The sequence below is a fragment of the Somniosus microcephalus genome, chromosome 12 (assembly GCF_052327205.1).
Source record: "Somniosus microcephalus isolate GS21.2 chromosome 12, FLI_Smic_1.0, whole genome shotgun sequence".
NCBI classification, from domain to species: Eukaryota; Metazoa; Chordata; class Chondrichthyes; order Squaliformes; family Somniosidae; genus Somniosus; species Somniosus microcephalus.
In genome coordinates, this window is record NC_140998.1 from 71,917,590 (window position 1) to 71,944,541 (window position 26,952).

Below are 26,952 nucleotides of genomic sequence, written 5' to 3' on the forward strand. Positions count from 1 at the left end.
GTAGAGTTTTAACTCCACAGCATGCGACTTTTGTCCTTGACAGGTTCCCCGCCCAGAAGTCAGCTTGATTGACAGGCTTGGCTTCCAGTTGGGCGGGGAGGACTCTGGAGCAGGCCACAGGAGCAGGTAGCTTTGATCCCGGACCCTGGGGCGGGGGGAACTGATCCCGGGGTGGGGGCGGTCCCTGACCCCTTGTATGGTGGGCGGGGGACTGATGAGGGGACAGCTTGGGGGCCCGGGGGAAGCACTCTTACTCCTCCTGGCCCACAAGCTGTCCTCGTTTCCCTTCAGCTTTCAGGTTTCCCGAGGCCTGGGAAACCCAGTGGCCACAGTTAAACCTGTAAAACAGGTTAAATCAGAGGCTGCCAGCCTCATTAAAATATTTAAATTGCCAACCTGCTTCCTGGGAGTGGGTTGGCTGCCCGCCCCTTGTCCCGCCTCCGGTAAACCCGGAATTGGGCGAGTTGGTTTCGGGTTTGAGATTTTTAACATTTTAGCATCTGACCTGACCCCAACCCACCTGTTTTTGGGTGTTAAAATCCTCCCCCCCACCATTTCCCTAGCTGTGGCATTATCAGCTCACACTTTCAGCAACTTAATGGGCAAATTTCTTTTGCGCTGAAGGGTGCAGATACAAGTCTAACTAAAGGCAGGTGCCGTTAGATGCCCTGCTGCAGCAAATCTGGCCCATTACCCTTTCTTTATTATTACAATAGCTGTGCAGAAGCCCTTCGGTGAACTATTTTGACACTTATATTCAACATGATCTGCTGTTTGATATCAAAAGCCACATTCTGTTTGTAAATGACATCACCCTCTACAGAATGATTCATTCCACGTCTGACAGTCAATGGATGACTATAGGTAAATGTAGATTGCCAGTCAGCAGAGAGTGGTCTGTTCTGTTCAACAGAGTACAATAAGTTAACTCTGAAAAGAAAGTTTCACTTTGATATTGTCCCCTACCTCAACACCTCTAAATGCAAATAATTGTGGAGGGAATCATTAGCACTCTCCAACGTTAGAGCAGCAGGACAAGTAATGACCAACATGTAATAGACAACCACTTCAACTAAAATTCAGTCACCCCCTGGCAAGTATTGCTGTATACATCTCTGCAATGAATTGTTGCACAAAACTGCCTTGACACTATGATCCTCTACTTGACCTCAGCCACCATGTATATAGATCAACTCCTACTACAGAAATGTGCTCCAATACAAATGAACTCTCTGTACCAAGTCGAAATCCAATTCTAGCCATTTATTAGTCCAGTAGTACTTAGTGTGCTGTTTGTGTTTTCCGACCTAGTGCTTCACCTTTTTGACTGTGTACAGAGAATGCACTCTACCTCCTAATATAGTGGGAGAGGAAAGAGAGGTGGCTGGCTGCTGGATGTCCCTGAGATGTTCCTGGGCTGGTGTCAACCCCATACTGCCTCCTGCAGGATCATAAAATAGTTCTGGATTTCCTAGTGAAATATCTGATACTGTGGTGACCGCCTGGGTCTGCTTTCTGCATGGGTAATATAAGTAGGACAACATGTGGAATTGCCCTGAGAGACGGCTCCCTCATCTGTGCCTTCTTCTGCTGTGAACTGTGATCCATGTGGGAGCAGACCACAGGACTGTAATAAGGTCATTAAAGCTCTACATCAGGGTACTATCCAGCCAATTCCACAGCATGGTGAATGCAGTTTTGACAGACCCATGGACACTGGAGACTAAGGTCTATAGCATCAGGTAATACACTCCCAAGAGTGCAGTGCTTAAGATCTCTGCCAAGAATGGCACCACTGCAGATGGCCCTGAGGGGCCACGTGTTCCAGTGTGGACTGCAGTTCTGAGAAGTGTTCACACACCAGCGGACTAGTGGACATCTCTGTTCTAAGCAAAACACTTTATTGGGTGCTTCGCACATTCTCAAAAGACTCCATGAGTTGTTGATGCCCAGAAAGCAGCATTCTTCCTGCATTGCACCAATTCCAGTCCTTGGCAGCTGAGGAATGTCTGGAGCTGGAACTCTGGGCTAACTACTTCCTGCTTCTTTGCTGCCCCTTCCACTTCTCCTCCCCACTCGTGCTATGTTTTTCGCCCAGTACTCCCTGCTGTAACTCAGAATCCCCCGCAGTGGATATTCCTGTGCTGGCGATTGCTACAGGTAAAGTACTTGCCGCTGTGAGGTGGTAGGTTCAGCATCCTCTGGCTCCACAGCCTGCTGCTGCTCAGGGACACCCCTATAAACACAAGAGAAACAAACATCAAATGATAGCAGCAGCACACTCCTTGTAAAAAATGTAACTTGCCAGCACATGCTGTGCTATGATGCTGTGGTGTCTGCTAAGTTTATTAACACGCCTAAGTATGTGAAAGATGAAGAGAAGGAAGGAAAAGCTGCAATGATAGGTAAACCTGGAGATGTGGGTTGACCTCCTGCATGACCTTCTCAAATGGACTCCATCGAATCTAGGGCAACAATTATCAGGGTCACTTCCTGAAGTTGGCTTAGGTGCTTCAAATTTTGGGGCCCTTTGCTAGTTCTTCACAACTTCCTTCTGGGCATCTCTATCCTGCAATCATAAAGTGATTCATGAGGTGATATAAGTTTGAATAACTCTGATGTCCCTGAAATGGCTGTTGGTGGAAACATGTTCAGACCTAATCATTCTACCTATCCTAGTGCTCCTTCTACATGAACTCCCACTGACAGGAGGTTGGGAGGGGGCTAATCTATATCTCTGGTACATGGTGCTGGGAAGGAAGCTGCTCTCGATCTCTTAGAGCACAAAACCTGGATGGTCCCACTACTGGCTGTGAAATGTGGTCTACATGGAAACTTAAAGGGACCACTGGAAGCCGCTGACAAAAGGTACGTTTTTATAAAGTATCTACCTCAATATGGAACTGAGAGGAGCAGGAGTGTTTGGCCCGGGTCCACTGCAGTGCCAAGGAGCATTGCCGACTCCCAATCGGCCCCATCCTGATCACCCTCCTGATCGACTTGTAATGTATGTATCTTTAAGGGGGGAACTACTTTCTACAGCTCATGTATACTGTAGTACCGGCAGTGACCACACCTGTATATAACGCTGAGTACTAATCTGTTGTTTCAGTTGCAGTTTGAACCAAGTTGAGTAAACACCTGTTGTACCGTTCTCTACAGTCCTTTTCTTATTATTACACAGACGTAACAGTGGCGACGAGCAAGTTCGAACCTACCTGCAACTCTGCATCACCTCCCAGGGATTCGCTCCTGGAGAACAGTGGAAGAAGGTCGAGTCCAGAAGCACGGGCGTCGACCACGGGCAACCGCCCAGTCATCCAGCGGAGATTTGAGCATCGCAGGGGAGGCTGTTGAGAGCCAGGCTTGGCTTTCCAGCCACAGTGGTCCAGCGAAATGGGCTGGCAACAGGTACTGCGCAGACCCTTCCCGGACAGCGACGGGCTAGAGCCCAACCGAGCGGCACAGAAAAAGGCCGAGCGGCGTCAACGGGGGAGAGAGGCGAGAGAGAGCAGAGCGCAGCCGGTGGTCAAGGGCCGAGCAGCGTCAACGGGGGAGAGAGGCGCGCAGGAAAACACGAGGCGCTGCCATTGCCATGAGGACCGCAGAGAGCGGCGTTGGCAGCAGCGCAGGAGCAGCGCACGAAACCCACAGGGCGTCGCCATTTGCCACGAGGACCGCCGAGAGCGGCGTTGGCAGCAGCGCGGGAGACGCCATTTTAAACCGCAATGGGGAAGAAAGGAAAGCCCGGGAGACGCCATTTTAAGCCAGTCTAACCACACCCAAAAATGCCGAAGAGTGGCAGTATCACAGCGTTCGACAATGAAGTCAAAGATTGGACGACATATGTCGAACACATAGAAGTATACTGCAAGGCAAATGAAGTGCCAAATGACAAGAAAGCGCTGGTATTGTTGAATTCAATGGGTGCAAAAATGTATGGCTTACTACGAAACCTAGTAACCCCAGAGAAGCCAGTAGAAAAGGATTTTGAAAGCATAGTGTCAATCCTACAGGACCAATTAAACCCCACACCGCTGCTGATAGCAGAAAGATTTAAGTTTCACAAAAGGAACCAGCATAAAGATGAAAGTAATGCTGAGTATTTAATGGAACTGCGCAAGCTATCGAAACACTGCCAGTTTGGAACGGGACTAGCAGATACTTTAAGGGACAAGTTTGTGTGTGGGCTTCAAAGTGAAAGAACCCAGAAACAGCTTCTATCAGAAAAGGATCTTACGCTGGACAAGGCTTTCAGCATTGCAGTATCACACGAAGCAGCAGCACGGGGCGCTGCAGAGATACAACGGAGACCGCAAGAATATGGCACAAATGAAATGTCATACGGAACAGTGAAGTGCTATCGCTGCGGCAGAACAACACACGATCATAATGATTGCTGGTTCAAGGACAAAGTGTGCAGACAGTGTGGAAAAGTAGGACACATAGCAAGAGTCTGCAGGTCAGGAAAGAAAACCAGCAGCAAGAAATCTCCAGAGGAGAAGCACAAGAAGGTACATAAGGTGACGGAGAGTAGTTCAGACGAACAGAAGAGTGATACAGACTCCGGAAGCAAGGAGCTGGGTTGTCTGAAACTACATAATGTGATCAAAACAGAGGATCACCAAACTATCCGAGTCACGCTCAAGATAGCAGGAGTCCAAGTGAAAATGGAATTGGACACAGGATCAGCCCTAACAGTCAGAAACCGAAGGGACTACAAGCGGCTATTCTCACATATACCCTTGAGAGATACAAAGATTGTCTTGAAGACGTACACGGGGCAAAAAGTCTATCCCAAAGGAAAAATAAGGGTGAACGTTATATATAACGGCAAGGAAACACCAAAAATGGACCTATATGTATTGCCAGATGGAGGACCACCACTACTAGGACGTGAATGGATCCGGAAGATACAGCTAGATTGGCATTCCATACAAGCACTGACTGTAGATGCCAAAAAGGATGACGACGTCACACCTGGACAACTGTCAAAAATGCTAACTGACGCACAAGAAGTGTTCCAGCAGGGACTCGGAACACTAAAAGGCATAACAGCAACGATCAAAATAGAGGAAAATGCAAGCCCAATGTTTTTTAAGGCCAGACCGGTACCTTATGCGATCCGCCCAGCCGTCGCAGCAGAGCTGGAAAGTTTGGAACATTCAGGAGTACTGTCCAAAGTGGACTGGAGCGAGTGGGCTACACCCATCATTCCTGTAATGAAGAGGTCGTTGAGTAATACGCCTGGGGAACCAAAGAAGGTTCGCATCTGTGGGGACTTTAAGGTGACAGTGAACCCAGTCCTTCACACTGTACAATATCCGCTTCCGCGGATTGAAGATATTTTCGCCTCGCTATCTGGAGGGAAACGCTTCACTAAGATTGATCTGGCCCAGGTGTACCTGCAAATGGAGGTAGAAGAAGCCTCAAAACAGTACCTCACGATCAACACTCATAAAGGTCTCTACCAATACAACCGGCTGGTGTTAGGGGTAGCATCAGCTCCGGCTATTTGGCAAAGGGCAATGGAACAAGTCCTGCAAGGGATTCCAGGGACCCAGTGTTATTTGGACGACATCCTGGTCATGGGCGAAAATGACAGTGATCACCTTGCCAACCTGGAGCAGGTGCTCACTAGATTGAAGGAATATGGGCTCCGAGCTAATCGCCACAAATGCGAGTTTTTCCAGAAGCAGACCTCGTATTGCGGCCACGTTATTGATAAAGAGGGGTTACATAAGTCCCCTGAAAAGATTGAGGCAGTAATCAAGGCTCCAGCACCGGAAAATGTGTCACAACTGAGGTCGTTCCTCAGGCTGGTGAACTACTACCATAAGTTCTTGCCGAATTTGTCTACCGTACTACACCCACTGAACACCCTACTGCAAACGCGGGTACCATGGAAGTGGAGTGACGAATGTAAACGAGCTTTCCAGAAGAGCAAAGCATTGATCACATCAAAAGAGGTGTTGGCTCATTTCAACCCAGCACTACCAATTCGGTTGGCGTGTGATGCATCACCCTATGGCATTGGAGCGGTGCTGTCGCACAAATTCCCGGACGGCTCGGAGAGGCCAGTAGCCTTTGCGTCTCGGTCACTAACCTCAGCCGAGCGTAACTACGCCCAGATTGACAGGGAGGCCCTCAGCCTAGTGTGGGGAGTGAAAAAGTTCAATCACTATCTGCACGGGCAGAAGTTCACCTTGCTGACTGACCACCAACCACTTGTCTCCATCTTTAATCCAAAGAAGGGCGTTCCGGTGATGACTGCGCAACGGCTACAAAGATGGCCCCTTTTTCTAGGGGTGCACTAATATGAAATTGAGTATAAGGGCACGAAACAGCATGGAAACCCTGATGGGCTATCATGCCTGCCACTGCCTACTGCGGAGGAAGCACCAGCAGTGGATCCTGTCGAAATATTTCATTCGACTATAATTGAATGCTTGCCAGTAACTAACGCTGGTATAGAGGAGGAGACCCGAAATGACCCGACACTGTCTCGGGTATATGATTTGACGGTGAAGGGATGGCCAGCACATGGCGACTCACTGTTGCCAGCATTCTCATCCAGAAGAGAGCAGCTGTCAGTATGCCAGGGGACCTTGATGTGTGGATACCGAGTGGTAATCAAATCAAATCAAATCAACTTTTTATTGTCATTGTTAGTGCACAAGTGCAGTACAACGAAATGTAGGCTTGCGGCTCCCGAGAGTGTACAATTTGGATTAGGACACTTAAACATTTCAACATACATTTGTACATATATATTAGCATAAATATGACCATAATAAAGTGCATCGGCAGATGTGCAGGCTTTAGTGTTTATTTGTGGAGTTCAGTAGGATGACAGCCCTGGGAAAGAAGCTGTTCCTAAATCTGGTCGTACGGGTGCGAATGCATCTGTAGCGTCTTCCAGATGGTAGGAGGGCGAACAGACTGTGGCTGGGGTGGGTAGGGTCTTTGATGATGGACCGTGCCCTCCGTAGGCAGCGTTTCTGATATATATGTTCTATGGTCAGTAGCCGGGTGCCGGTAATGTGTTGGGCAGTTTTGACTACCCGCTGCAGGGCTTTCCGGTCATGGGAGCTACAGCTGCCGTACCATACCGTGATACAGTTTGTCAGGATGCTCTCTATAGTGCAGCGGTAGAAGTTAGTGAGGATCGGGGGTGACAGATTACATCCCTTCAGCCTCCTCAAGAAATATAGGCGCTGCTGGGCCTTCTTCACCAGAGAGGAGGTGTTGAGGGACCAGGAGAGGTCTTCCGTGATGTGGACTCCAAGGAACTTAAAGCTGGCCACCCTTTCCACCTCCGCCCCATTGATGTGGATGGGGGTGTGACTTCCGCCTTTGGACTTCCTGAAGTCCACGATTATTTCCTTTGTTTTCTTGGTGTTAAGGACCAGGTTGTTGTCGGTGCACCACAATTCCACCCAAGTTAAGGGAGAGAGTGCTCAATGAGCTTCACGAAGGTCATCTGGGAGGGGTGAAAATGAAAAGCCTTGCTAGGGCTTATGTGTGGTGGCCGGGGATCGATCAGCAAATCGAGGACCTGACAAAGAGATGCTCAGGATGCCAGAAGGTCCAAAATGCACCACCACATGCCCCTCTACACCCATGGGAGTGGCCCTCATCTCCATGGCAACGGGTGCATATTGATTTTGCTGGTCCATTCATGGACTCAATGTTTTTAATAGCCGTGGATGCGCACTCGAAATGGCCTGAGGTGATCAAAATGTCCTCCACCACCACGGAGAAAACTATTGCAGTCCTACAGACCATCTTTGCCAGGAACAGCTTGCCAGAGCAGATTTGCTCTGATAACAGACCACAGTTTGTGTCCGAAGAGCTTGGAAGATTTATGAAAAATAATGGGGTAAGGCATTACACATCCGCCCCATATCATCTAGCCACAAATGGATTGGCTGAGAGGTTCGTACAAACCTTTAAAAAAGCAGTAAAGGCCATGTGCGATGACGACATTCCACTGCAGCATAAGGTGGACAATTCCCTGTTAGCCTACAGAAATGCGACACATGCAGTCACCAACCAGGCCCCGGCCATGATGTTCTTTAACCGAAGGTTGAGATCTCATCTGGATTTGCTCAGACCAAATGTACGAAGAGATGTTGAGGGTAAGCAATTCCAGCACATCAATGAGAAGCCGACAAGGAGCTTCAATGTAGGGCAACCAGTCTTGGCCTGCGACTACCGAACAGAGAAATGGCAACCAGGAACGATATGCACACGGCAGGGGCCACTAATGTACACAGTGGACGCTGGGGAGAGCATCGTGAGACGCCATGCTAACCAGATCCTAGAGTCACAGGAACGAGTCAACCCCATGCCTCGCCCATACGTACCTGGTGATGAACCCGACGTACAGGTAGCATCTACCCCAGAAACAGTAGCATCGGAAGCTGATGAACCAACCGATGACAGGGGGCCAGAATCGCCTCCGCACCAGGAGCAAGACACTCGGGAAAGGCGCTATCCAGAAAGGATCAGGAAGCCTCCCCAAAGACTGAATTTATAAATAGACTATTTTCAGCTAATGTTGCATGTTAAAAGTGTTAATTGTAATTTGTTTGATATTTAACTGTTAAATGAGTGTTATGGTACTGTTAATCTAAAAGGGGAGGAATTGTAATGTATGTACCTTTAAGGGGGGAACTACTTCTACAGCTCATGTATACTGTAGTACCGGCAGTGACCACACCTGTATATAACGCTGAGTAGTGATCTGTTGTTTCAGTTGCAGTTTGAACCAAGTTGAGTAAACACCTGTTGTACCGTTCTCTGCAGTCCTTTTCTTATTATTACAGGAAGGAACACGACTCCTCCTTCTTGATAGCATCCCCCCACCGCCCCCACCCCCCTCCCCGCCAACCCCTGGACCTACCTCAGGGCCGATGCTGGCAACACAGTGGTCCAAAATTGAAATCATCTTCAGCAGCAAGCTGCTTGGGAACCACAACAGGCATCTGCAGCTCACCTGGGCCCAAGGCCCAATATCGGGTGTGCCTCGGGCCTACCCATTCCGATACTAATTTCTAGGCCAAGATTTATAAGCATTGAGTACTATTATCATATTTACGAAATTCAGTGTCTCAAACTAGTAAATTAAAAGATTCCATGACTTGAAAATGTGATCTGTATTTTGTACTCTTTAGAGTGATACTTATGAGTCTATAAACATATTGATCTCAAAGTGTCTAAGGATAAAGGATTTTCCAAAGAGCTTGGCCTATTGGTTAATAACTATTTCTCATGGTACTATAAAATACCCAGGAACAAAAACAATGATTTGAATGCCATGATGATTTAGTAGCAAAGGAAAAATACATTTCCTGGGAGCTATCAACAAGGTTCAGATGCAAAACTGAACATGTCTCACAGACATCTGGCATACAACCTCAAAGAGAACAGCACCAGAAGAAATGAAAAAATCCAACTGTATTTAATCTCAATTGATCATATGACACAGAAGAGGAAATGGTTATTCAGAGATTGTCAGTGAGATTTTAGGCAGTAACAGAACGCAAAATGTGTCATTGAGTTCTGATGACATTTAATGTACAAAGACATCTCAAGATAATAAAACGTTGACATGAATATAAGTTTTCTGCAAAATCTCATAAAGCTCTCTCTTTTAAACACTTGCGGAATGTAAAGTGATGGGACTAAAAGTGTCACTGTCCATAGCCATAGGCTATTTGTCGTAATTGCGCTGTCACAGTCTGATTGAGCCAGTCATAGTCATCTTCAGTGGTGAAAACTAGACCTTTGCTCTAGGACACAATCAATACTAAATTAGCCTTTAATTACAAGTCTTTCAATTATTCAGTGTTGACTTATGATGTGTTGTCAGTAGGCTGTAAATCTTTCTTGAAGGTCTGAAGGTCTTGTTTAGAGGTTCCTAATTTATTTTCACCATACAGGGTACAAAAATAGAAAACCTTTCTTCAAAGTCATTTAATAATTCAAATTGGAATTCATGTACTGCATCAAGTCATTTGTGGACAGTGGAAAATACGTCGTGATGATCTCACTTAAGGAGCTGTGAGCACAAACATTGTTTTTCTTACAGATTAAAACAGATTTAAGAAATGTGGCAGTTTTTGAACTCCACTGTGATTTAATTCAAGTACTCACCATTAGTTTCGCACTCCATTCTTACTTGGAGATAGGGTTAAGTAAATGAATCCTCAGTATCTGTAGGTAACATAATATATATGACCTGTAATTATTTCATGTTTGCAGGGAACATTCTAATTCTTATTCTTATTAAATAAATTTCTTCTTGTTTCAATGTTACACTTCTGGGGGGAATTTTAATTGCCTCCACCCAAGGAAAACCGAGCAGGGAGGGCAGTTAAACTGGAGTGGGTGCACTATCCACCACATCCATGATCCGCTGCCATTTTAAAATGCCCACCTGAGTCAGGCAGGAACCTGATCAGTTTATGCAGATCGGGGTCCTAGTAAATCAACAGGACCCCCATGTAACAGTAACCAGGAAGTCAGCGGAACGCCCGCAGTGATCACCCCGACAGCAAGAACCTGGTCAGACCACCAAAGAGGCACTGTAAGATAAGTTTAAAATTTTTCTCTATGGGGGTCAGAAAGAGCAGGAGGACACGGCTGGGCTCCACAAAGGAAGTGTGTGCCACCCCTGCCCGGACTGCCACTCCTCCAAACCGCAGACTTCAAACGGAACCCCTGTCCCCACACTCACTTTGGGCTTGGCAGGCGGCCCAACTTACCACTGCTTCCCCTCAACTTCCCGGCCGTTTTGGTTGCATGCTAATGAGGCTTGGCCGTTAAAATTGGCTAGGCCTCATGCTGCCATTCCCAAACCAGCCAGTTGCTCGCTAGGCCGCTTTCCCGCCTGGGTGTTTAAATTTCCAATTCAGTTACTACACTTCATACAGATTAATCACAGAACATAATACTGCTTCTAAAGGGTGTGCTGTGCTTTTACTGGGAAAGTCTAGTAAATGAAGTGTAAATCCACATTAAACAATTCACACTGCTTAATTGAACCAATGACTGCAAGAACATTCATCGCCTTTGTGCTACGTGTGTGTTCTTCTGTAATTCTTCACAACTCTAGCATGTCACAACCTGAACTACCCAAGTTTAGTGCCAAATTCATCTTTTGGACATGTATTTACAGTATTCAATGTAAGTTCACGTTCTATTGTTGACATAAAAGAATTAAAGACAGGTCAACAAACAGTTTCTGCATTAGTCATACTGCCAGCCTGATAAAGAACAGCTCATGTGCCTGCATAACATGACAGCATGATGTAAAACAAGAACTGACAGTGCATAGAATATGCAAGCTTCTGAATATTTCCCAGATGCTTAAAACACAGAAGACTGAGTCTCTGTGTGTTTCCTGCCTGTTCAACCCAACAATTTATTACAGTACCGTGGCTATTAATAGCAGCAGTCATTATATAAAACCCAAAAAGTAATAGATATTCACTGATGTTTCATTTTTCACTCTGAAACTTAGCAGCAAGTAAAATATTCAGAGAATTCAGATTTCGTGTGATAGTGTAAAATGGAAAATAAATGGAAAACGGGCTGCCGATTCGCTATTACTTGCTTTACACTATCGCCCAAAGTCAAAATTACCCCCAATAAGTCTATATGAACTATGCTTGATACATGTAAGAGCTGCTTCTGTGGTCCTGCCAAAACATGACCCATGCTCCTGACACTCACATACGCACTTGCACTAATCTACCTGTAGAGTTTTCCCATGCACTAGGGAGTGTTGACTCACCTGGGAAGTGCAGCAGCTCCTAAATGGCTGCTGCACTCTTAAAGGTAGGTGACATTTTTTTGAATGTTGGTTAATGGGACAACTATCTGGAGGAGCTCCCAGAATGACCTGCTTCTGTGAAAAGAGTCTGGAGGTTTTATTGGAGGAAATGGTTCTGAAGAAAGTTGAACTTTCTGAGGCCAGGGTACGGCAAACCTGGCAGGAGGTGACCAATTGTGTGAATGCTAGCTCCTCCGTGCATCATGGGAGAAAATACATCGATAGCAATACATAGAAGTCACAATACAGAAAGAGGCCATTTGGCCCAACCAGTCCTTGTCGGCATTTACTCCTCATGTGAGCAAGTAGTTCTCATCACATTTGCCCACCATGTTCCCATATCCCTTCAATCCCTTTTCCTTCATCTACCTATCCAATCTAATCTTGAATGTTAACAAAGTTTCTGCATCAACCATTAACCCTGGAAGTGACTTCCACATCCCCACTATTCTGTGAGTAAAGAGGTTTCTCATGCCCTCTGTTCTAAATCTCTTACATTTAATCTTGTATCTATGGCCTCTTGTTCTTGACCCCTCAACTACTGGAAAAAATCTGCTTCTCTCTACCCTGTCCTATCCTTTCATCATTTTAAACACTTCTATCGTATTGCCCATAACCTGTGCTGTTCTAATGAAAAAGTCCCAATTTTTCAAGTCTTTCTTTGTGTTTGTATTTTCTCATACCAGGCAGTATCTTAGCTGTAGCCGCTCTAAATCCTCAATATCCTTCCTATGAGAAAAACGTTCTCTGAACTGAGGAAGAGTGCCAAGTTAGTGAAGACTGATGGATTTGCACTTAAAGCAAGGGGATAACTTTACTTTGCACCAAGTACTGAACCCACAGTATGCTGTTACATTTAGATTACAGCCAGCAGAGTAATAGTTGCACCTCTCAATTCTTCAATTTCCTAATTAGCTGACGCTGCAACTCCAGCTTGGTAGTTGGCAAAGAAACAGGTTTGCTTTCCCTCACATGATTCTGGCATGTTTCCTCACCAACTCACTATATGACTCCTGGGATTACTTGCCTGCTCTCTCCCTATCCTTTCACACCAGGTGGAATGTAGGCGGCTCATTGGGTACCCCTCATGTTACCTTCTAATGCTGAAAGGGTGTCTAATCAAAGGAGAAGGCTTCATCAGCAGAGAGCACTGGTGGCAGACCAGACAACCTGTGCTAATTCAACTTCTAGAAAGAGCAGGCTCACCAATTAACTGGCATGGAGGCCATCGAGGGAGTGGGCATGGGAAATCTTGGTGATTTTGTATAAGCCAATTTTTCTCTCTGCATTCCACCTAGCCAATGCTTAACATAATGCTTAATTCTTAAGTAATAAAGACAAAAATCTACCCCACTGTCTCTTTAGAAGGAGTGAATACATTATAACCATTTGATCATGATAAAAATCTATTTCTTTACATAAATATTCAACATGCAGCTATGGTGTATTGATGCAGAAAAATCAATGAGAGAAAAAAGCCTTTCATATCTCAACAATCTTATTAATATAGATTTAATTGAACCGCGCAATTAATACTAATCTACTTTGAAGTTGATTTTCTTGTATTGAGAGCATCGCCAAAAACTGATCTGTCGCAGAATGGAAAGACTAATAAAAGAGTGGTTAATATCGCACGTGTGCATGTCAACAGAACTGCAGCAAAGGTTTCTAAAAGCATGTTGCACAATGTAACAATAGGCACTTTAAATGAAACTACTAGCAACAGGTCTAGACTGTCAAGTACCTTCAGATTGGATTTGAATTTATGAAGATTACTTTATTTGGGATTCTGGTAATCTATGTCTCTGTAGTAATTCACATTCACTCTAATTTCAAATGCAGTCAAAGACTGTCGTATTTCAAAATGACACTGTAATCACAGAGCCACATTAAAAAGTCATTATTGTTTAGAATCTAGCTTGGTTAGGCAAACACTTACTATAAAATTCAGCAGCCTTTCTAAATTACCCATAGGTTTTTACTCAGGAATACAAGACAGGGTGATTTAAATCCTTGACTTACTATGTTATTGATTATGTGAGATTTTATGCTGTTATTTTGACTGGAATGCTTAGTGTGCAAACCAAAAATGGACTTACCTGGATTAGTTAATAAATAATGATGTACTGCCACACACTCGGATTTTCTGGAGTGCAACAATTAATGCATAAGGATTTTGCAACAGCATTTTTAAAAAATGTGACCTTTCTTCTCACAGGATGATCATATAAGTGTGCATCGTTATCATACATCAGTTAAAACTGAAAGACCTTTTAAAAAGCATTCAGCATGTGTTGTTTAATTAGTGCACGAAAAAGGTTTTTCCAGAATGTAAAACTGTTGATATTTTATTTGGAATGAATTAAAAAATGACTTTCTTGGCTTTAATAAAGTAATAAAGAACAAACTATGGCAAGCCAGCCTTAAGTTCGAGGTGACCTTGTCTTGTTTTACCAGATATCAAATCGGTAAGCATTTAAAATACTGACTAAAATGAACAGTGGGAATGTAACTGCTTGTGCTGACCAATAAAAACAAAGAGGCTTTTAACTTAAACAAAGACAAGTTGATTTATATCATTTAAATGTAAATGCAACTTTTGTGTCTGTGGTCTTGCAAATTGGAACTACAAGTGATTGTTTAAGTAATTGTGCTCCACCGTTACCATTGTAATACTTGCTTTTTCTCCTTTTCTATAAAGGACATTTTTATTTGTCCTTGTACTGAAATAGTGAGAATGGTGGCTTTGTGTTCACATAGGCAACCCAACAGAAAGTCTGAAGTTGGTTCTCATTTTCAATTTAAAGTTAGCTCTTGGGATAGATTGTGCCTGGTGTTGGAAGTTCATCGAGGTGGGGTGGTGGGAATGAGGAGCTGATGTAGAGGGGGCAGGAAGTCTTGCACTTAATCACCTTTTAAAAGACTGTAGGCCAGATTTAAAGAGATGCAGCCACTTACCTTTAAGTAGGGATAACAATTTATGACAGCCTTTTCCAAGTCTATATGGGAAAAACTATGCAGGCTGTAAAAGCTAGCAGATGGTGAAGAAACCTGGAGGGATGGAATCTGTGATCAAATGATGGATTGGTGCAGCACCAATCTGCGAATGTTGGTGTTGTCTTAGGAAGGAGAGAAAATAAGGCAGCTCAAGGGAAGAAATGGTCAGGAGATTATTTCCATGGTCAGGTTTCTCCCGATGAATCTACCAGAATGAGTTTCATTATCTGCTTTGTCTGCCTCCTCATCCTCCTTATCGGTTGAGTTATACAACTCCTCTTCTGCCTGCTCACCTTCTATCTCTTTCAGGTGGATGCCCTTTTCTATGGCCAGGTTATGGAGAACACAGGAGGTCTTTGTGGGATTGTATAGAAAGCACCTCCTGACAATGCACCATCACGTGCTCCATTCCTCCCAACCACTAGCACAGAGACTGGCACTCCTCGTGGGTTAGATAGTGAGCTAGAGGGATTGGCATATGATGAAGCACCAATCACCAGTGAGCAGCAACAAGTACTGGTGGCAGGAACAGTCTAGGAGACAGCTCGCTGGATGGCAAAGTCCTCTTCCAGCTCTGCCCATGATGACTTCAGGGGCCCAGCTAAAAAAAGAAAACAACAGGTAGTCTATCATTTATCCGCACTTCCGAAAACCGAAAACCTCTAAAAACCGAAAGTTTTTTCGTGGAGCGTAAGTCGTGTGCACGACATGACCCAAGTGGCGCCAAACATGACAGGAGTGGTCCGGGAGCTCTGCCTTTCCCTGTGAGCAGGGCAGAGGGTCACAGAGTTCCCTCCTGGGTAGGAGATTGCAGGCCGAGCCGGGCATTGTTAAGGAGGTACCGGGAGAGTGAACCCAACAATATAACGGCCCGTCCGATAGCTGCAGCGGCCCGTCCGATAGTCTTTTCTTCCCCCCCCCCCCGCCGACCTGATTTGCAGGCCAGCTTAGCGTAGGAGTCAGCCGATATCCGACTTTCCCACAACTGGCGGCGGCAGTCGAGCCCCAGACCCCCGCTAAGTCAAGGAATTCAGATACGGAGCAGGGGGAGCCGGAAACCTCGATCTAACGGCAGAAATCAGCAGCCATTTTGTTAGGGTTTTTTTCTTCCCCAAGCATTTTTTTCTTCCCCTAGCATTTTTTTAAACAGTCAGGCTGTGGAAAGAGTCTCTGTAGCTTAGCAACAGCTTCAGAGACGCTTCCAAGGCAGAGCCCGAGTGTTTACAAGCTGTAACAGTGTTTGTTGTCTGAAAACCTCCTGAAATCCGAAAAATTCCGAAAACCGAAACACAGCTGGTCCCAAGGTTTTCGGATAAAGGATAGTCTACCTGTACTTGCCTCTCACAAGTAGTTATAATAGGCATTGGAAGGCCTGCCAAGGAGTTTCATTGGCTGCAAGTATGGAGGAGTCTGCTTCCAGCCTGGGTGGTATCATCTTGCATGGCATCAGCACTCTGTAGTCTACAAGGAGAGTGTGGTCGCCTCCAGGGATACTGTAGCCGGGCCTTCACAAAGGGAATCAGTGTCACCAGCCTATGCAACTTTGGTGGACACACCAACAACTGCCATGCAGGCTATGGGCATCCCCCATGAAGAGACGGGTGTCCACTTTGGATAAATTAGTAGACCGAAAAGATGGAGGCTTCAAGGAGTCACTCATCTTCTGCAATGTACACGCCTGCAGATAATCAGAAGTGACGAGTCCCAGCCACACAGGAGTGGCAGTGCTGCTATGGGAGCATGACATTTTGCCCTCTCTCAGGATGTCAGCACGTCTTCTCCCTCACCGTCCCATCAACCAATACCTGCCATGGTGCCACAAAGTCAGCTGGGTCAGACTGTCCTGACAGCAGCCAAGGTGCAGTTGTCTGCAGCCAGGCTCCCACAGGCTTGAGCAACGAGAAGTCACCAGCCACCAGCATCTCAAAGGTCTTAACATGAGCAACACCAGCTTTCCTGAGGCTACTAGGGGAGCAACTCATAGAAGTAGTAGAGTTAGTAAATCTTCTTTTAAGAAAGGGAGCATGGAATGAGCAGGTCACTGGAATCGCGGAGCAATTAAACCATCCCGAGCATCTTTTGCTGCCAGGTGTTGAGGTGACCCTCCTTCTTCTTCTGCTTATTTGCCTTCACCATGGTTCTCCTGACCTGATGAGGGCTGCAGCTGTTGCTCTGCCTCCTCCAAGTGCAGGCCTGTCTCTATAGCAAGGTTGCACAGGATGCAGCACACCACTATGATGTGGGAGACTCTTTGTGGGGCATATTCTACTGAGCCAGCAGGCCTGTTCAGACACCTAAACCATTGTTTGGGGAACCCTCTGGTGTGTTCAGTTCTGATCCTGATGGTCCCATGGCTTTGATTTTACCTGTGTTGTTAAAGCCTGGTACGTTAGTAGAGGGTGTCATGAGCCATGTCTGTAGGGAGTATCACTTGACCTCCAGCAGCTATCCTGTCATGTTCCTGGAAGGGTCAGATATTGGGGGGATAGTTGAATGTTGGGTCATGACAACTGCATGGGAACCTTGCACAAACTTACATGATCCTGTTTCTGTGATCGGAGACTAGCTGGAAATTAATGGAGTGGTAGCCCTTCCTATTCACGAAGGCTGCTGGCTGATGTTCTGTTGCCCTGATGGCATTATACAGTCTATGATGCCCTGGATGCAAGGGAAGCCAGCCACTGCTGCAAATTCCAGAGCTCTCTCCTGTTGATGTCAATGGGAAAAGTGATATACTAGTTAGATCTTGCGAATAGTGCATTGGCAACCTGCTTATTGCAGCTGTACACTGTACACTCAGAAATGTAGGAGATGTCCCCTATAGCAACCTGGAATGAGCCAGTAACAAATTGCCATCAGGCAGCAGGTCCTGTTGCAGGAGGCCTTGAGAAGTGCAGCTTCCTGGTGCAATGCTCTCTAGATATATCCAAGAAACGGACTCTTGGCCTGTACTCCCTGTGTGCTGGGTATGACTCCTATGAGCAGGCCCTCCCTCACCTGGTGTCTTCTAATAGCTGCTGCAGCTGCTGGTTGCTGAGGTTACTGATGCTGCTCCTCTTGCTCCTCCTCTTCCTCCATCCAAACCGAACTGGCAATAATGGCATGCATGATGAGCAGATGGAGCTTACTGAGTGTAATAGAGTAGAAAATGTCAGAAAGAAACAATCTGGAATTTGGAAACTCTCCTGGAAATCCAAACAACACAATGGCACACAGATCCTCTGATCCAATTACCTGCAGATGAGTGCCCCTTTAAATACTGCTTCCCATGGCTCTGAGAGACCAATCCCGCTAGATTTTATTGGCGGGTTGGGCGCTGGGCGGGACACTGCAATTGTGAGTTAAAATACTGTTGTGGTCCTAATGACATCACAGGACCACGATTTGATAGTATTCATGAGGCTCTGCCTGATTCTGGCAGGTGTTTCAGCTTTGTGGTTAAAATGGCAGTCGGCGGAATGAAACAGTCAGTCCCGTTCAGCAATTTTAACCATCCGCCCTGTAATGTGCTCAACACACGGACACGGGATGTATTCCTTCAGCCATCAACACAAGGCTTCTTTATTCATTTCCTTTCTCTGTTTACTCTCCGTCGCCCCCTACCGGGGCGGAGGGTAACTATCACCACATCTCCCTTTCTAAACAGACTTTGAATACTATTCCTTTACTATTAACATTTCAAATGACCTTCTTTCAAATCATTACTTTTTTACTGTGCTTAAGAAATAACAAACTCTAACAAACATAACATCTCTAATGCACAATGTATCTATTCTTTTTTTTTAGAGAAACACGAATAATGCAAGCAGAGTAAGCTTGGAGGGACAAGGTGACTGCCTGAACCCTCCGCCAAGTACCTCGGGTATTATTCTGACCCAATGAGGTGTCTTGGTTCTTAAGCTATTCATGTTGCAAAGTCCTGGAGGTATGAAGAAGGATTGCGGACCCTTTCAGGGTATCGTCTGGAACCCGATGGAGGTGGAGTATCCCCTGTGGGTGGAGGAGACGGAGGTGGGGTATCCCCTGTGGGTGGAGGAGTTCCAGGACCCGCATCTCCATTGTAGTCATCGGGAATGGAAGGCTCATCAGCAGCGTCTGGGGGCTGCTGGGTAAGTGCGAGGTGTCTGCGGTTCCTGTGAACAATCTGGCCCTGGATATCAACCAGATACGATCTTGGGGTGTTGGCCTGTCCTTGCACAATGCCTCTTTTGCGGGAGTCACATATCCACACATAGTCACCTGGAAGGAGTGGACACAAGGGCTTAGCTCTGTGGCGACTGTTAAAGTTGGCCTGTTGTCTTAGTTTAGATTGTTTGTCCTTGTCTGTAAAATTCTGGAGGTCGGGCCAGCCTGGGGTCAGGAGTGATGGCATAGTTGGCACGGTTGTACGAAGTTTTCTGCCTTGTAGCAACTCAGCAGGGCTGAATCCGCTAGAAAGAGGTGTGGAGCGGTATGCAAGGAGTGCCCGGTATGGGTCAGGTGACTTTTTTAAAAGCTGTTTGGCTGTCTGGACAGCGCGCTCGGCAGCCCCATTGCTTTGAGGATACAGAGAACTGGCTGTGACATGGGTGAAGTCCCAGCTGTCGGCAAATGAGCGAAAGGTGTCCGAGGCAAATTGGGGGCCATTATCTGTTAGGACCAGCAGGGGGACCCCTAAGCGGGCAAAGCAGGATTTCATACATTCAACGACTGCATGTGAGGTGGTGGAGAGGAGCTTGATAACTTCAATGAACTTTGAGAAGTAGTCAAACATTACCAGGTAAGTTGAGTTATCCAAATGAAATAGATCAGCCCCAACCTTCTGCCATGGGCCCTCAGGGGTGTCATCTGGAATCAATGGCTCTGGTGGTTGTTGTCTCATTTGGGCACAGCTTGGGCATTGTTGTACTTTACGTTGTAGTTGACCGCTTAATCCAGGCCACCAGGCAGAACACCTGGCTCGTGCTCTGCATTTTGTGATCCCTTGATGGCCATCATGCAGTTTGTCCAGAATGTCTTTCTGCATTGATGCTGGAATGACCAACCCTTGTAGCAGCAATCCTTGTGCAATAGTGAGGTCACCTGAAACGGCCGTGTAAGATCTAAGAGCGTTGTCAAGTTTCGCATGATCTGGCCAGCCCTCACGGCAGTATGCGAAGACCTGACGAAGTAGTTCATCCATTTCCTGTTCTTGACGAAGTGCAGCCAGGCGTTTCTCAGTAATGGGCAGTGCAGTGAATATTGAGTGTACATAATTCTCTATGCACTGCACCTCAGGGGAATCATCCACCGGCGGCTGGTAGGGAGCCCTGGAGAGGACGTCGGCAGTTGCTAGGCTCTTCCCTGGCACATGTGATATAGTGAAGTGATAGTGCATGAGTCGCATCCGAAAGCGCTGAATGCAGGGGGACAACTCGTCCAGGTTTTTAGATCCCAATAGTGTAAGGAGGGGCTTGTGATCTGTTTCAACCTGGAATGTCATGCCTATTAGGAAGTCTCTATAGCGCTCACACGCCCATGTAATGGCCAGGGCCTCTTTATCAATCTGCGCATAGCGCTGCTCTGTTTTTGAAAGGGCTCGTGAAGGATAGGCTACAGGGCGCCAGTCAGTGTCAGGTCTCTTTTGTAAAAGGACTGCACCCAAGCCAAACGATGAGGCATCAGCTGACACTTTAGTGAGTGCATTGGGGTCATACAGTGCAAGGCCTGGCGGGGTGGTGAGCTCCGTCTTTATCTCAGTGAAAGCTTGGGACTGCTGGGGTCCCCAATACCATGAGGTCTGCCTGTTGAGGAGATCCCGGAGTGGCTTGGTTTTATCGGCTAGATGGGGTATGTATTTGCCCAAGTGATTGACCAGGCCCATGAAGTGGCGTATTTCAGATACGTTCTTTGGCGCGGCCATGTGTGCGAGGGCCTTGACTTTGTCAGGATCTGCTCTGACGCCAGTCCCATCGATGACCTGGCCGAGAAATTTCACCAGCGTTTTGGCGAATTCACTTTTGGAGTTAAGAGTAAGTCCAGCTTGCTGTAGTTTACTGAGAATTGCAAAAAGTCGCTGATCGTGCTGTTCTTGGGTTGTGCCAAACATCAACACATCATCCATTTGGCATAAGACTCCATCAAGTCCCTCAAGGAGGCGGGACATGCGCGCTGGAAATGCTCAGGGGCGGAGGATATTCCAAAGGGCAGTCTGTGGAAACTGTAACGTCCGAATGGCGTGATGAACGTGGTGAGATGTTTTGACTCCTCCGACAAGGGTATTTGCCAGAAACCAGATTGAGCATCAAGCTTTGTAAAAACCTTTGCATCTTTCAGCTGCCCCAGAGTGTGCTCTACGCAGGGTAAGAGATGCAGCTCTCTACAGACACTTTCATTGAGTTTTGTCTACGCAGATTCTGATTTTTTCGTTGGGTTTTGGGACTACAACCATTCCGACGCACCAGGCTGTAGGTTCCTCAACTCTTGCAATTATTCCCAGTTGCTCCATGTGGGCGAGTTCCTCCTTAACTTTGGACATAAGGGGGTAGAGAGAGCAAAAGGTTTAGCATCCGGCTTGAGGCGAATGTGATACTCCTCTTGCAGTCGCCCAATGCCTTGAAACAGTCTAGGGAACCGCTGTCTGACCTCCCGTTCGAGGTCCGTAGATACTGTCTCTGCTACTTGTGGATCCAACCTGGACACCAGATGCAGGGAAATGATGGCGGGGCGACCGAGGAGCGCAGTTCGTAGACCGCGTACCACATACACGTCCTGTTTTGTAGACCGTGGACCATGGGTCAGGGTAGCTGAAAATTTTCCTCTGACATTCAACGGGACTTGACCAGGCCCCTGAAGAACCTTAGTGGTGCTCTGAAGAGCGTCTTGATCTAGGTCGTTGTAGAGGCACTCCGGGATGACAGTGACATCAACCCCTGTATCGATTTTGAATTCAGTCATGTGACCACACAGGATTAGGGTGATGGTCCACGGCTGGTCCTGCCCATCTCCAATTGACCCCAGGAACGCTATCTCATTGTCGTCGTCCTCTGATATTTCAACAACCGCAGGTGTGGATCGGCAAACTGCAGCAAAATGTCCCTTTTTCTGGCAATTCCTGCAGCTAACATCTTTGGCTGGACAGATTTGTCTATTGTGTGTACTCCAGCCACACCATCTGCAACTCCGCTTTTGTGGTTGGAAATGTGTTCCAGTTTGAGTTCCAGTGCGAGGCCTCTGTACATATTCATGTGAGTCAGTTTGTCTTGATTTGGTAGAAAAATGTTTTTGGGGGGCTGATTGTCAGGGGGCACTTATGGTTTCAATGGACTCCTCCTCCTCATTACTATCTTTCTGAAGCATTGATTGCTGTTTCTTTATTGCTTCACTTTGGAAAACCTGTGTTTTTGCTTTGTCAACTGTGAGGTCTGGATCCATCTGTAATTTTTCAGAGAGTTTAAGATCCCTTAGTCCAACAATCAATCTGTCACGAATTAGTTCGTCCCACATAGCTCCATATTCACAGTGTTCTATGAGCTCATATAGCGCTTTGATGAAGCTATCACCCGATTCCCCTCTCTCCTGCACGCGCCTATGGAATCTTGCACATTTGAATATCAAATTCCTCCGCGGGATGAAATGATTAGACAACTCCGTTTTAACTGTGTCATAGCTTTTCAGTTGATCAGCCGTAATATTCCTGCACCGGACGATCGCTTCAGCCTCCGCTCCCATGGAATATAATAGCGTGTTGACCTGTTTTTCCTGTGACTGTTTATCAAGGCCTGAAGCCTGTCTGAAGCGTTCAAATCTGCTGCGCCACAACAGCCACTCTTCCAGCCGTGTAAAATCAAATTCGTTGGGGGGAGAAATCTGAAAGAATGCAGGACTTTGAGTGGCCATGATAGTAAGCAACGTGGGGTAAGTACACTTTTTTTCTCAGTCTCTCTTGTTTATCTCCATCCTGGCTTAACGAGCTACTATGCTACACCCGTACCGTAAACTTTCACTCACCGGGAGCTGACTGGTTTCACCGGGAAAGTTAGCTCCATTGACGCGGACAGTCTTTAACATGGGTATTTCAGGTACTTGCCACTTCTGTCACCATGTAATGTGCTCAACACACGGACACGGGATGTATTCCTTCAGCCATCAACACGAGGCTTCTTTATTCATTTCCTTTCTCTGTTTACTCTCCGTCGCCCCCTACCGGGGCGGAGGGTAACTATCACCACACGCCCAACACGTTCAACAAGGCGTGGTGGACTTTACATCTACAGTTAGATAGGTCCTCATTTCTCCAAGTGGTCACTTGCAAGTGCAGTAGATGTATTTTATTTGATGTTTCAACGCAATGAAAAATTAATGTGGACGTGATGCGCTATCAATTACTCATAAAAGACTGAGAGTTAGAAGAGTAACTAAAGGCTTTTATTAACAACAGAATGGAGGTCTGCCTCGAGTGGTCAACCGGTCCAGGATACAAGGGCTGGGGAGCAGTCACCTTTATACTAGGACCTGTGGGAGGAGTCAGCCGAGGCATGTCCAGGCATGTACACAGTGGAATACAAACAGGACAAACAGGAATACAAACAGTGGTTTACCACATTCACCCCTTGTTTAAAATTGAGTCCGGCGGGGTGAAGTGTATTAAAAGTTAGTGTATTGGAGTCTCTCCGGAGGTCTTGTCTGCCGCTGTGATCGGCGTGGCGACGGCAGGGGTAGTGAAGCTTCCGGCGTCGAGTCCAGCGTAGGCTGTGGCACAGGCGTGTCGTCCTCGTAGATGTCGAGCGGGTCGCGGGGCCCAGGCCTGCCGTCTGCTGGGGCTGGATATCGGATCGTGGGGGGGGGGTGGTAGTGGGTAGTGGGTTACTGTGGTCCCCGAGGGTGCAAGGTCTCTTATGGAGACTGTGTCCTCCCGCCCGTCCGGGTATGCGATGTAAGCATACTGGGGGTTGGCGTGGAGGAGGTCGACCCTCTCGACCAGGGGGTCCGTTTTATGGGTCCTCACGTGTCTTCTCAGTAGGACCGGCCCTGGGGACGTCAGCCATGGCGGTAGCGAAGTCCCTGATGTGGACTTCCTTGGGAAGACAAACATTTTCTCATGAGGGGTGGCGTTAGTGGCAGTGCAGAGCAGTGACCGAATAGAGTGGAGCGCATCGGGGAGCACATCCTGCCAGCGGGAGGTTGGAAGGCCCCTAGACTTTAATGCTAGCAGGACGGCCTTCCAAACTGTCGCATTTTCTCTTTCCACCTGTCCGTTCCCCCGGGGGTTGTAACTGGTGGTCCTGCTTGTGGCAATACCCCTAGTTAGCAGGTACTGACGGAGTTCGTCGCTCATAAACGATGAGCCCCGGTCGCTATGGATATAGCTGGGGAAGCCGAACAGGGTGAAGAGGTTGTTCAGACATTTAATGACCGTGGCACTGGTCATGTCCGGGCAGGGGAAGGCGAACGGGAAACGGGAGTACTCATCAATAATATTGAGGAAGTACACATTGCGGTCGGAGGAGGGGAGAGGCCCTTTAAAATCAACGCTCAGGCGCTCGAAGGGGCGAGTGGCTTTTATCAGGTGGGCCCTGTCTGGTCTATAAAAGTGTGGTTTGCACTCAGCGCAGACTTGGCAGTTCCTGGTCATGGTCCTGACCTCCTCAATAGAGTAAGGCAGGTTGCGGGCCTTGATGAGGTGGAAGAACCTGGTGATCCCGGGTGGCAGAGGTCATTGTGGAGGACCCGTAGTCTATCGATCTGCGCGCTGGCGCAGGTGCCACGCGATAGCGCATCCGGGGGTTCATTTAGCTTCCCTGGCCGGTACAAGATCTCGTAGTTGTAGGTGGAAAGTTCGATTCTCCACCTCAAGATCTTGTCATTTTTGATTTTGCCCCTCTGCTTGTTGTTAAACATAAAAGCAACTGAACGCTGGTCAGTGAGCAGGGTAAATCGTTTTCCGGCCAGGTAGTGCCTCCAATGACGCACAGCCTCCACAATCGCCTGGGCCTCCTTCTCAACAGCGGAGTGTCTGGTCTCCGGGCCTTGGAGGGTTCGTGAAAAGAAGGCCACGGGTCTCCCCGCCTGATTGAGGGTAGCGGCCAGGGCAAAGTCGGACGCGTCGCTTTCCACCTGGAAGGGGATGGATTCGTCCACTGCGTGCATGGTGGCTTTGGCAATGTCCTCCTTGATACGGTGGAAGGCTAAGCGGGCCTCTGCCGTCAAGGGAAAAGAGATGGACTTGATCAGCGGATGGGCCTTGTCCGCATAGTAGGGGACCCACTGGGCGTAATAGGAGAAAAACCCTAGGCACCTCTTCAGGGCCTTGAGGCAGTGGGGCAGTGGAAGTTCCATAAGGGGACGCATCCGGTCGGGGTCGGGGCCGATGACTCCGTGTTCCACAACACAGCCAAGGATGGCGAGGCGGTTTGTGCGGAATATGCACTTCTCCTTGTTATATGTCAGGTTTAGGAGTTGGGCGGTGCGGAGGAATTTTTCGAGGTTTGCGTCATGGTCCTGCAAGTCACGGCCGCAGATGGTCACATTGTCCAGATATGGGAAAGTGGCCTGCAACGCATTTTGATCTACCATCCGGTCCATCTCCCTTTGGAAGATGGAGACCCCGTTGGTGACGCCAAAGGGAACCCTAAGGAAGTGATAGAGGCAGCCGTTTGCCTCAAAGGCAGTGTACTGGCGGTCCTCAGGGCGGATGGGGAGCTGGTGGTACGCTGATTTCAGGTCAATGGTCGAGAAGATGCGGTACTGCGCGATCTGGTTGACCATATCAGCTATACGGGGGAGTGGGTAGGCGTCCAGCAGGGTGTAGCGATTTATTGTCTGGCTGTAGTCGATGACCAGGCGCTGCTTCTCGCTGGTCTTAACGACCACAACCTGGGCTCGCCAGGGGCTGGTGCTGCCCTCAATAATCCCTTCTTTCAGGAGCCGCTCCACTTCGGTTTTAATGAAAACCCTGTCCCCGGCACTGTATCGCCTGCTCTTTGTGGCGATGGGCTTACAGTCGGGGGTGAGGTTAGCAAACAGTGGTGGGGGGGTGACTCTGAGTGTGGAGAGGTTGCACCTGGTGCGCGGCGGGCAATTTGGAAGCTGCTGGCTGCGGACTGTGAGTGGGGGTAGGGGTCCACCGTACGCCATCGTAACACTTTTAAGGTGGCACTGAAAATCTAACCCCAGCAGGACGGCAGCGCAGAGGTCAGGCAGGACCAGAAGTTTAAAATGATCGTACACGGTCCCGTCTACTACGAGTGTCACCACGCAGTAGCCGCCGATGTCCGCCGACTGGGACTCGGAGGCCATAGAAATCCGCTGTTGCGCAGGCAGGATTGGGAGAGAGCAACGCCGCACCGTGTCGGGGTGGATGAAGCTCTCCGTGCTCCCAGAGTCAAAAAGGCAGATTGTATCGTGACCATTTACCTTAATGTCCATTGTGGAACTGGCCAGTTGGTGCGGTCTCGCTTGGTCCAGTGTAACGGATGCCAGCGTAGGGGTCGGTGTGTCGCTGCGGGTATCAGATGAGGCGGTGTCGGGGGCCTGCTGCGTCCCGGCTGTCGTCCAAGATGGCGGCGTCCATGATCCCCATGTGGCTGGAGGCGTCCAAAATGGCTGCTGTACCGGTGATTCGCACACGGCCGGGGAGGTCCAAAATGGCGGCCCGCATGGCCCACACGCGGCGCTGCTGGGGTTCGGGGTGGCTTTGGCCCTGCAGATGCTAGCGTAGTGTCCCTTCTTCCCGCAGCCCGAGCAGATCGCGTTTTTCGCCGGGCAGCGCGCTCTGGGGTGTTTTGACTGGCCACAGAAGTAGCATTTCTGGCCTTGGGGCACTGCTGTCTGGCCTTGGGACACTGCTGCGGTAGTTGGGCCGTTGTTGGGGTGTGGCTGGGGTGGCACGGCGCTATGAGGCGGTCCTACCGTGTCCCAGGCTGTCATTCCCCGCGGCGTTCACGGTGCAGAGGAGTAGGCATCCATGCCCTGGTAGGCTGCATCCAACGATAGTGCGAGTTCAGAGGCCTTGTTGAGGTCGAGGTTACTCTGCTCCAACAGTCGCTGTCGTGTGTAATTGGATCTGTGGCCCGCTACAAAAGCGTCCCGGATAAGTTCCTCTGTGTACACGGCGGCCTTTACATCCTTACAACCACAGGCCCGGCCAAGCACAG

The 26,952-nt window shown here is 47.9% G+C and overlaps 1 long non-coding RNA gene across 3 annotated transcripts in view; it reads right to left on the minus strand.

The window, feature by feature from the left end:
* Window positions 1-26,952, minus strand: part of LOC147109290 (uncharacterized) — a 99,133-nt gene that overhangs the window by 51,861 nt on the left and 20,320 nt on the right. For 2 of the 3 annotated variants that reach the window (XR_015080220.1, XR_015080222.1), the window contains exon 3: window positions 10,162-10,221. This is a non-coding gene — a long non-coding RNA (uncharacterized LOC147109290). Of the gene's footprint in view, window positions 1-1,387; window positions 2,237-10,161; window positions 10,222-26,952 lie in introns of those variants that run through there. The other variant, XR_015080221.1, reaches the window with a different exon arrangement.